At 39.4% G+C, this 12,268-nt stretch overlaps 1 pseudogene; it reads left to right on the top strand.

Moving 5' to 3' along the window:
- Nucleotides 1–9,043: 9,043 nt before the first annotated feature.
- Nucleotides 9,044–10,356, top strand: LOC149113946 (octopamine receptor beta-1R-like; annotated as a pseudogene).
- The last annotated feature ends 1,912 nt before the right edge of the window (nucleotides 10,357–12,268 follow it).

The raw sequence follows: 12,268 nt of genomic DNA, 5'->3' as shown, positions 1-12,268 counted from the left end.
ATCACGTGGCCCTCAAATGGCGTCACTTTCCGTGCGCAGAGAAGAGTAAATATTTTCCGTTTGCCCGAAGTGTAATTTCCTTTGTTTATTTAAAAATTTGCTGCTTTAATTTTTATGATCGAAATGAACGCAATGTGTATTACTCTTTTTGTCAATAACCTTCGTTCAACAATGGTTTTTACTGATGAATTGCCCGAAGAAGTTGGATCCGGGGGATTTTCAAGGGTTAAGGCGTCAAGGGCCTAACGACAAATTTTAAACAATGAACAACAAACGAATTTTAACCACCAAAAGAAGTGTGTGTCAAGTGCAACAAAGACGAAAACATATATAACCGATAACCGCACTTAGCTAGCCAACTGGTCGCCTCCCGCCATTTGGGATTTTTAAACCTACTGTGGTTATTTGACATATTTTTTTCTTTCAGTTTAAGGGGGCATGCCTGAGAACTGACAAGTTGTAGGGAAGCGCATTGACCACTATAAACATTCAACAACAACAACAACTAACTAGCCACTAACCTTGGGAGGCGCGGTGGTCTTATGGTTAGTGCGCTCGTCTCCGGATCGAGCGGTCCGGGTTCGAGCCCTGGCCGGGGACATTGCGTTGTGTTCTTGGGCAAGACACTTTACTATCACGGTGCCTCTCTCTGCCCAGGTGTGTAAATGGGTACCGACAAACTTAATGCTGGGGGTAACCCTGCTATGGACTAGCATCCCATCCAGGGGGGAGTAGAAATACTCCTAGTCGCTTCATGCTACAGAAACCGGGATAAGCTCCGGCCTGGTGGGCCACTTGGTCCGCATGCAGACTTTACTTTTTTACTTTACTTGGTTTCCGACCCTAAATTAAGTACAACTTTGAAAGGTGATTATTACATTAAGTTAAGTCTGCTCCCAGCCACAACTAATTAGCTGAGAATTTTCAGAAGATTTGGGAGAAAGCCCGGCCTTCATTTCACGTCGAATGCATCTCTCCCAACTTGAACTTTGCGCTCGTATGTCGAGCAGCGCGGTGTACCGTAAAAACTATATTCCAAACGCTATCGTAATTGGCTCAACCAAAGCAATGGTGGTTTTAACTAGTTTGTTTGTTTTTTCTTAGCCAAATTAGAGGTCGTGTCAACAAAATAGAAGCAGTTTATTGTAAGCCTATGGTAGATTTTTGAGCCGCCCTAAAAACATCATTTGTGAACGAACGAACGAACAAAATAAGGAACGAACGAACGAACGAACGAATGAATGAAACTACTTTGGAGCAAAAGCCTTTTTTCGCCCACTGGAATGACGTCAGTGAGAGTTTTCCGCAAACGCATGTGCAATGAGCAATTAGCAACGGCAAATTCAAAGAAATTACTTGCGTAAAGCGTGATTTTAGACTGAAACCATTGCGCCATTATAAAATTAGCCAATTACAATGTCGCTAGAACAGGAAAGCCTTATCGATCAGAGAACTGTATAACTCTCGATACAGGCTATTTGGCAAAACAATTATGGCTAGCACGAATTCTTGTTTGCCTAAGACTGTTCCTTTGCTAACTTTCCATTTCAGAACTCGACAAGCGACCGTAGCGGACGCGCCTGCCATTGCAAAAATGATAAAGGTAACATTTCTTGTCACTTTCTGTTTCCTCGGGAAAAAAACAAAACATCGAACTGAGGAAAAATGCCTGAGTGTCTTAAGTGTTGTTGATATTTTACGTTGATCAAGAAAATTCTGTATTTACTTCAATTTATCTTGACAACTAACTTTAATCAGTAACCTTTTGCTCGGCTGAGCGCTTTGTGAACTTCATATTATTCGAAACTAAACTCTAATTGCTCTGATATTTTAAATTCAGTTTACTCGTTTACGTAATTAGGATTTTTCTTTCCATTAACGGCAGCTAGGGAAAGAAAACTAAGACAAAAATGTCGAAAGTCGAGTACAGATCGCGTGGCCATCATCACGACTTTCGTTCGACATCAACTTTCGTTTTTTCCCGAGCTTTTCTGGGTACCGACTATTCCATTTCCTAAAAAAACTCTTTGTCTCCTTGTGTCAGCGTCAGCTGTTAATCCTCCGGAATATCAAAACATATCATTTTCTTCTCTTCGTATCTGACCTACATACGGGTCTATATTTCAATTGTATTACATTTTATAAATCACCATTCTACCGGTTAACCGAATAACCAGTGTGATTTAGTTAGCTCGCTAGCAGGCTCGCGTTTGGGTCACTGTGTAGCCTTTTTGTTTCCATACCATTACATTAAACTATAATTATTCCCTAAGAATGACATGATCACTGATAAAGAAAAGTAGTTTCACCTCAAATTCAGACTGGCATACTAATTTGAATAAGAGCATGCAGTGAATGGAATTTAGAGGATTGCGACGCAAATTTTAAGGCAAGTTAAAGACTCAATAATTCAGCAGTATTGAAATCAAAACAGGAAAAATATGGACGTAGCAAGCTATTCGACACATAATAATTATCTGTATTGGTGATTTTAGCACGCAAAACGCATTTGTGATATATACATTTCTGGACAGGCCAGGCGAGATCTCGCTTCCACTCTATTATAGAGGGTCGCACATTCCGCAAACCGCCATTTTGTGCTCCTTCGAAACCGCATACCGCCTTCGTTTTCTTCTAAAATGACGATTATCAACATTAAACCGATCTGTTAGTTTTCACAGTACGTAACAAATTTTTTACGGTACGCTAGCTCAATATTAATTGTATTTCTCCTCGCAAAGACTGCAAGGTCTTTGAACAGAACAAATTATTTCTAACTCCCGTCAGTAATTAACCAGCGAACAAAAGGTTTGAGTCTAATAGGCTATTCAGAAACACAAAGATTGTTCGAGATGTTTATAACGAAACATAAAGGCGCAAGTTTTGTAGGCTAGATGTGTTGTCTGTTCTTGCGCGAATTTTCTAACATAGTTTTACGGACAAAACAAGCTTGTGAAATTTATATTGCCTTTATCATGGAGTGGTTTCAGCCCAGGAGAGAGGCTTTGTGATATGTGCCAGGGGGGTTTGACACACCGATCCAACAGTCTGAATTCGAGACCATTGGACGCTATTTTTGTGTCCTCACAATACTTACCTCAGTAATGCTGTGATGAAGGTCGCTATTTTCAAGTATTATCCTCACGCCACAAAAGCACGGAAAAACCGAAACCGCGTACTATATTTATGATTTCCCGCAACCGCGGGATAATTTCGTAACCGTAAACCGCCAGATAAATTTGAACGTACCCGCAAACCAGCATTCAAAATTTGCTTAAACCACCAAACCGCCAGAGTATAGTAGACCCTCTAAATTGTCAAGCACGATCAACGGCTAAAAACAACTTATTTATCTTTATGTTATCCACTGATGGTTTGTCGTTATAACCAATGAAAAAAAAAAAACAGATCTGGACGAAAAAATAGTAGACGACAATCTTCATCAATGTCTTCAGTATAAAATAAATTCGAAGTCAACGTAACGCTAATCCAAGATTGGCTTAGTCCTGCGTTTTCAACAAAGATTCTGATATGGCAGCCAGTCATGCTCTGTGCGAGTTTTGACCAGAACAAAACAGTGCTTTGATAATTACCATTGACATGTCTAACTAAAATGAAAAGAAAGATCCACACTTTTTTATGTTTTCTGCATGGGTGTTATATAATTAAAGGAGACAAAGTAAATTAACTTTGAAAACTGTTCAACGTCGGTAACAGTTTTTCACAAACGCAAATCGCAATCCGTTTTAATCTTCTTTAGTTTTTGTCAATCGGTACCTTCTTTTGTATGTGTTGTGTTATTGAAATGATCCTTCATTGTTTTAGTGCTTACTTTTTCACTCAATTTTCTGGTCATGTCTTAATTTGGCTAAAATTCGAGACCCAGTTCCTCTAAGTCTTGCCAATTTATAGTCGAGTTAGTTTGAGAATGCTTTACGTCATTTACTTTCCAGAGCCTTGCAGAGTACTTGGGAAAAACTGAAAACCTGAAGATTGGAGAAAAAGGTACAGTAAAACCTCTGTAGGAATTCACCATATATAGTTATGACAGAGACACAACGTACGACTCTGGTAAAAGAATTATCAATTTATCCTTCCCCTCTTCAAAATATGTAGCATAACAATAAAAACTATTGTTTGCTGAGAAGGGTGTTTGACAAGGAATCAACAATTCTCTAATTTTGGATAAACTTTGGCTATGTGGCTGGCCATTTCAATTCAACGTGAATTACAAGCAAACGAAGGAAGCCCTACACAGCAAAGGCGAGAGCAAAAATCCGCATCTAATAGTCAAACGTGTATGTGGCTAGGATAAGGGTGGGGTGAGTGGGTAAAACAAAGTAGGAGACCATCCGAGTCAAAAACCACATGGGATGGATAGACCACTTAGAGGGTTCGAAGAACGTTCAGATACGTTGCACCCCCTATTGGAATACCCTAGCCAGCATAACTAGTTAAGTTTAAATGTTAACCGAGGGACAGCAAAAAATTTTTATTGTGTGGACAAGAATTTTTTTCTCAAATACAGTATTGGGCTACCATAGTTAAAGTCCGTGTGTAACAAACTGCTGGCCGAAATTTGCCATTTTAATACCCAAAAATAAAAGAACCTGTTTAGCCAAGTAAGATCAAGCAGGTTCTTGTGTGACGGTGAGTTGCAGTGAAACCATGACAAACATTTTATCCGAGGAGTGTGACTTTTTTGTCCGTGTATTGTTAAGTCGGTCTGTTAGAAGTCCGTTTGTCGGTTTCGTTTCCATCATGGATAACTCGTTTGTAAGGCGCCGGTAGTTGTTGACATCTGTTAAGAGGCGTTTGTTCTAGGTTAGTGTACCAGCTTTCCAGAGTCAGTCGTTGAAAATAGTTTGTACTGTAGGTTAAGCACTGAGCAGAGTCCCAGTCAATGTTGTGGTTTGTCAGTTGATGATTTACAGCAATGTGATTGTTGGCATCACCATTTCTCGTGGCTCGTTTGTGTTCAGTCAGTCTCGTGTTAAGGTTTCTGCCAGTCTCACCAATGTAGGAAGCCTGGCAGTCGGAGCATTTGATCTTGTAAACTGCTCCCTGTCTGTTGTTAGGTTCGTCTCTGTCTTTCACGTTATAGTCAGTAAGTGTCGTAACGTAGTTGTAGGTTTGTGGGCTACACGGATGTTGTAGGGCTGCAGGATCCGTGAGATGGTCTCAGAAGTGCCCTTAATGTAAGGTATGGTCACTGTAGTAACCGTGTAGGGTTCCTGTTCGTAGCGTCAGTTTCAGTAGGTCGGTAAATGTTTCGTCTAATAAAGTCAGCGTTGTAGTTGTTTTTGTGAAAAACACGTTCAAGGTATCTGTTTCGTCACGTAAGCTGTCCGGTGTGTCACAAACTAGTTGCGCTCGTCTCGTCAAAGTCTTTATAGTCGTGGCTTTGTGTGAAGTCGGGTTGTAGGATGATTCGTCAAGTAATCTGTCGGTATGCGTCGGTTTTCTGTGCACTGTCGTTCGTAGGTCGTTGTTGTCGCGGCTTACCAAACAGTCTAGAAAAGGAAGTTTTCCATTTTCTTCGATCTCTTTAGTAAACTGGATGTCGGCGTTCTGTTCGTTTAGGTGGTCGTGAAAATCGTCAATTTCGTCTTTGTGAACGGCGGTAAAGGTGTCGTCAACGTAGCGTAACCAAAGCGGTATCGTTTGTAGGCAAGTTGCAAGGGCGCGTTCCTCCACGTGTTGCATCACAATTTCTGCGACAACGACAGAAACAGGCGACCCCATGGCTGTTCCATGCAACTGTTTGTAGTGTTAACCGTTGTACTGAAAGTAAGTCGATGTAAGGCAAAGGTGCAGTAAGTCCATGATGTCTTCTGTCGGTAACGGTAGTTTAACAGTAGATTGTTGTATAGCGGTCTCGGTACACTGTGATGCCAATTGAAGTGGAATACTGGTGAACAGTGATTTCACATCAAAAGACACAAGTTTGTAGTCGTCGGGTATCTGTACTGTCTTAATAGCGTCAATAAAGTTCTCCGTAGATTGTAGTTTGCGTCTTGATTTGTCAGTAAGGGGCTGCAGTATGGTCGTCAAGTACTTAGACAGTTGATACGTAGGGGACCCACAGAATGACACCATAGGTCGCATAGATATACCAGGCTAGTGCAGTTTCGGTAGTCCGTAAAGTTTCGGCGGTTGAGGTACTGAGCACCTCAGTCGATAGTAGCGTTGAGTGTCAATAGCGTCAGTCTTTTTAAGCGTAAGTATTTTGCTGTTAAGTTTACGTTGAAGTGCTGGCGTCGGGTCGCGTTTAAGTTCTTCGTAAGTTTGTTTGTCGTTAACAAGTGCGTCCATTTTGTCAAAGTAGTCAGTCTTGTCCATAACAACAGTGACACGTCCTTTGTCGGCTGGTAGTATGACAATGTTGTTGTCGTTTTTCAGTCGTTTCAGTGCTTGTTCGTCTTTTGTCAAGTTATTGTCAGGTATAGAGGCTGATTGTACCGTGGAAGCAATTCTGCTTCTGATATTATCCATGGCAGATTCTGATAAGTCTCGTTGACGAGACAGAACCGCCTCAACACTAGATACAATAGACTTGGAAAGCTGGAAAGCTGGTACACTAACCTAGAACAAACGCCTCTTAACAGATGTCAACAACTACCGGCGCCTTACAAACGACTTATCCATGACAGAAACGAAACCGACAAACGGACTTCTAACAGACCGACTTGACAATACACGGACAAAAAGCCGACCTATTTGACTAACAATAGACGGATCGAAACCCACCAATGACTGATGACAAACTTTACACGAATCTTTCAGTCAATACCATCATGGCTATACTGACCAATCACGTTCAACGGACCAGACTTATAAGATCATCGACTGACAAACACTATTCACTTGACTCTGAAGATGACTTCCGCTCAGGTTGTCGAAACGTCAGTCACCAACAACAGTTCCTTTCAGAACTACACTCACCCGGATGATCACACTATACGAACTACTGATACTCCCGGGTTCAAACCATTTACTAAATTAATTTTGTCATAACATTGTCAAAGTACAGCTACTTTGACAATGGGCAGAGTTCCGTTTTTCTTGTGCTTATGATGCTCATGCTTATGTCGAGCGCGTCACTAGTGAAAACTGCACAAGACAAATAAGTGGGTTCGTTCTGCTTATGTTTCTGCTTATGCTTATGTTTGTGTCGCGGCTGTTTTCACTTGTGCTTATGCTTATGCTTGTGCTTATGCTCTAGTGAAAACCAGCCTTGAAAAACTGACGTCAATTTGCTAACTTGTTTATCTGTTTACAGACATCCCCGAAACGTATTATAGTGTCAAAAGTTTCATGCATCACCCAGTTTCTCTGGACATGTGATAAGAATAAGCGGCATATCGCAAAAATTCAGGTCTCATTCCTTTTCGGCTAAAGACGATGTGCTATACAAAATTCACGTCTTGATAAACGATTTTGTGTCCACCAAAAAATGTAGGTTTTAATTGTGTTGGATCTGACATGCGTGTGATTCGTTCTAGAGCTTCTTCGTGACGGATTTGGTAAAAATCCTTTGTTCCACTGCGTTGTTGCTGAGGAAATTGACAAAGATCACGAAAAAGGTGGAGTAAACTATTTGACATTCATATTTAACCCTTTACTAAGACTGTCAACGGCACACTTAGTCATAACTTTGTGAAGTTTGAGAGATTTCTATGAATTTTTGTCACAAAAATTGTCGTGTAAAGATCTTCTCTTTAAAGTAAAAAAAATTGTGACCCCCTCCTTCGAAGACATGGTTGACCACCCCAACAAGTTTCCAATTTCACACTGATCAAGCTATGCACTAAGACCTGCTAAATAAGCTATAGTCTAGGGGTACACATATCAAATAAGCTGATCAGTGGCTTTCGAATGGTATATTGTACAGAGAGCATTTTGCTGATTTAGGAAAAACTCCCGTTCCCCTCAGGGGGTAAATAGACTCGTTTTGGCTCAACCCCGTTTGCCGGGTAAGGAATCATTGTCATTCCTGGTTGGGATAATTTAAAAGTTAAATTTGACGAAAGTTTATTTTGGGCATTAAATTTCGATTCCTCAGGCCCAGCTCAGCCATTCTTTCCGTCCGGGTCAGCTGGAAATTTTGACTTCAAAAAGGCTTCGACTGAACACCAACCTTTTCGCTTGGACTGAACCAAATGCACCAACTGTGAAGTCTGTAAACTGTAAACTGGCTAATAAGTCAGTTTAGCGTTTGAATATATCAACAGGCAGGCTTCTGTTAGGCCCCATTTACATACAACTAAAGCAAAATCATCCTAGGACAATATTGGTCTTTCTCTTTAAGTTCTTTTCTAAGAACTTTATAGCGGTTGCGCACTGAGCCAACATCTCCGCCTACAAACACCTGTGAAACTCTAGAATTTGTTTATTGAACCCCTTTGAACTCAGTTTACATTTACCTAACTCGTATTCTCATTTGCTCTGAAAAGAATAAGATGAAGGGTCCGATAAAATTTATGACAAAGGTTTGCAAGTCATTAATCATTAGTAAAAATCAGCGGTGCATTTGCACACAGATATGGACTGAATTTTACACTTGCCCGAGACGTGAAGAACAAAAGCAGGCAACATATTAACGATGTATTCTAATATAATTGTTAGATTTGTCAGGAAACATTTATTAAACCAAGCTCTAATTTATAGATGAAATGTGAGACATCTGTTATAAGTGGAGACAAGGAATATGAAACTTAAAATATCTCGTCTTCTAATGACGACTGTATGAAAACTATGTTTAACTCAGTTAACTACATGACGTGTTAAGTAGACGTGCACGTTCTTCATCGTCATATTTCAAACGGCTCTTGAGTGAAAAATTTCCAGGGACGAAGCCTTCTAAACATTTGCCGGCAAATACTTCTTCAATAGAGTTATGACCAGTTATGATCAAGTTGTAGAAATGTACCGGAATATGTTTTCGCATTTGTTACTTTTAACGTGCGTCAGATAATCTGAGAGCCGACAGGAGTTAGTTAACCCTAGAAAAGCATCATTAACATTGAAAACGTACGAGATTATGGAAAATACTCACGGCTTTGGCGAATTGCTGCTCTACGAGCCCACGAATACGAAATATGAAAACCTAAGATCATGGTATATATTGTTAACTGTGTCTTCAACGCTTTCCTAACCATTACCGCCATTGTCTTTAACGGCATGACAATCCAGGCGCTACGAAGAACTTCATCGTTGCCACAACCTCTTAAAACATTCCTTCTGAGTCTTGCTGTTTCCGATCTCGGTGTTGGTTTACTTGGCGAGCCTTACTACGTTGGAACACTCGTTAAGTGGTTGCAGCGAGACAACTCGCCCGATGCAGCTGCTTCAACCGTATTTCGCTTCACATTGTATTTATTTTCTGCAGCTTCATTTTTGGGAGTCATGGCTCTAAGCGGGGACAGATTCCTTGCTGTGCACCTGCATCTCAGATACCAGGAACTTGTGACTCACAAGCGTGTTGTTGCTGCGGTAATCTCAATATGGGTGTTCAGTGCATTTCTTTCGCTAGTTTACTTGCGGGTCTCCAGGAATATTTCTTACATAATGTTCTCCATTATTGGAGTAGTTTACCTCGTATTCTCAGCGATGTTTTATTTTAAGATTTATTTTGCCGTTCGGCGCCACAGAAATCAAATCCAAGCCCTGCAAGTACAATATGCAGTACAGAATGGCCAAATAGCAAATTAATGCTGCTAGGCTGAGAAAATCTGCAGTCGCTGTATTTTACCTGTATCTAGTGTTTTTGCTTTGTTTTCTCCCGCAATTCTGTAGTTTTGCTGTCGTTGTAATTCAGTTATTTATTTAATTATTTAACATTTCTTTATACACGGTTAAAAATCATCAGGTAATACTAATATTTAAAGTTATATAAAAAAAAAATTATTAATACTAATAAACTACTAATAAACAGTCCATGCTAAATACTAATTAATAAAAATTGAAGTAGTAAATCCTAATTTAAATATTAAACTAATCCTGTTTTCCATGAATGCCGTGTCTAACTTTGCTTTTAAATTGATTAAAGGATTTTATCATCCTGAGATTGCAGGGTAGGCTGTTCCAGAGAGTTGCACCACTGTAACTAAAGCTATTTTTCATGTAGTTAGTTCGTGGATGAGGTACAACCAGTTTGTTTTCGGAATCCCTTAAAGAATAACGCATTCCACTATCTCCGACTTGAGCACCGGTGTCAAAGTGTTTTTCATGTCTTCAATCACCTTTTTATTTCTCAATTCATCATTAAACCCTGTTATTTACTGCTGGAAGATGAGACACATTCGACGCGCTGTCACCGACATACTGCGAAATATATTTCCAAGTTACAGCTGAGGAAAGCTTCTAGCTGTAGAGAAGCTGAGGCTAGGTAACGACTGAGACAGTTCGTGGTATTTTTAAAAAGGCCTGATAGCTATACTTGTCGAATAGAATAGGTCTTGTCGCGAAAGCATGAGGCTTTGATCCGACAACGTTAATTGAAATAGCTGTATGTCAAACTGAGCCATAAAGTATTCTCTGTAGAATTCGCTTTTAACTAAACAACCACTTCTGAAAATTTTATATAATAGTTTGGTTTATCCATATCTCTATTATGATAATATTGTTTGGGCAAGCAATCATTATACCGTAAGACTTGCGAGTTACAACATTTTCGTCATATAAAGCTCCCTCTCGTCTACTTTTCAAAAACTGAATTTATTAGACATGAAACAAATTAACAATCGTTTCTTGTTAGCACTTTCTGTTTTAATCTTAGGTCAAAATCACTCCCAGAGTATTTCGATGATTTCTGTATAGAAAATACTCACGGAAGCCTAATAGTCTACACAACAAGTTTAATAGGACAAATTTCGGTGTTTACTATACAAGAAGAAAAGTAATTAATGTATGAAACACTATTCCACATGAAATAAAACAGTCTTTTTCCTAGAAATGAGTTTAAAAAACAGATTAAATAGTTTTAACTATCAGAGCAATTTTCCCTTATTGCAATTTGATTAGTACTAGGTCACGATTCTCACATGTTGATTGGAATAATGTAATACATAAGCTGTCATTACTTGCTTATCCCTAATACCAAATTTACAGAATTTATAAGACATTTTGTAATTAAAGTCATTCATAGAGGGACTACATTATAAAAACCTGTGAAGGTTTCTTTAGGCCTTCGGCATTCATTCACATTTGTCTTAATTTAATGTAACATCTATTGGCCGAAATGGAAATAAACTAGATTGATTGAAGCATTCATTCAATTGGTTCCGTCAAAAATTGAATGGTTATACGAAAAATAGTTTACTGCGCCTTTCAATAACATGGGGACTCTAAAATTCAGAGCCCAACCGAAAAACGCGTTTTTTGCTACCGTCAATCAAATGTTCGGCGGCTCCTCCCAGCTTCCGACGACTGCCGAACACTGTTTCGTTGTCTGAACTTTGCTCAACGCAGTTTTGTGGGTTTACATTTACTTTACGTTTACTTTACATCTGTATATAAACCTTACGCGGTATATTTTTTCGTATCCCTGATGATGCCGTAGATCGGTGAACGCTTGGATTTTTAAACGATTTAAATATCATTTTACAGTAGTGTAAGGCCTCAATTGAACTTTTGCCAGTTTCATAAATAATAGTGTTTAATTGTTGTATAAATTCATCTGGAGTTGTTAGAACTGAGAACACATATAACAGTTTGGGAAGCAGAAGTGATTTAATGACGGTAACTTTGCCAAATAGTGAGAGACCTCGGCAATTCCATAACCGTATTTGTGTTCGAATGTCTTTTAATTTATCATAAATTTTTTTCTGTAATTGGTCAGTATCGTTGTAGGTAAATACTATCCCCAGGGCTTTGACACTTTTGTTCCACTTTAGCCTCAGAGGTGTCGCTGTATTTTGTCTGCATGTACTGATCCACATTGCCTCAGTTTTAGTGTGATTAATCTTCAGGCCTGAACAAATTGTAAATCGATCGAGCAATTGAAGGATAAGTTTTACACATTCAAAATTAGGTGCAAACAGAGTAAGGTCATCAGCATATTGCACCAGCTTAGATTTTTCCTGCCCCATCATCAGAATATTGATATATCGAACGTGGCCTATTATCGATTGATTATTCAATTGATTGATTTACCTTAGCAGAAAGAGACGCTTGTGTGCCGAGAAAACAAGTGGCAATACAAAAGCAAAAGGTGCTTGGAGTTGCCATTTACTTCTTCACTTACTCCACATGGGAGGGTCCGGTA

Source organism: Orbicella faveolata, unplaced genomic scaffold (assembly GCF_042242905.1).
Source record: "Orbicella faveolata isolate gen_17 unplaced genomic scaffold, um_ofav_v1 contig_14, whole genome shotgun sequence".
Taxonomy (NCBI): domain Eukaryota; kingdom Metazoa; phylum Cnidaria; class Anthozoa; order Scleractinia; family Merulinidae; genus Orbicella; species Orbicella faveolata.
This window is presented reverse-complemented; position numbering and strand designations above follow the sequence as displayed.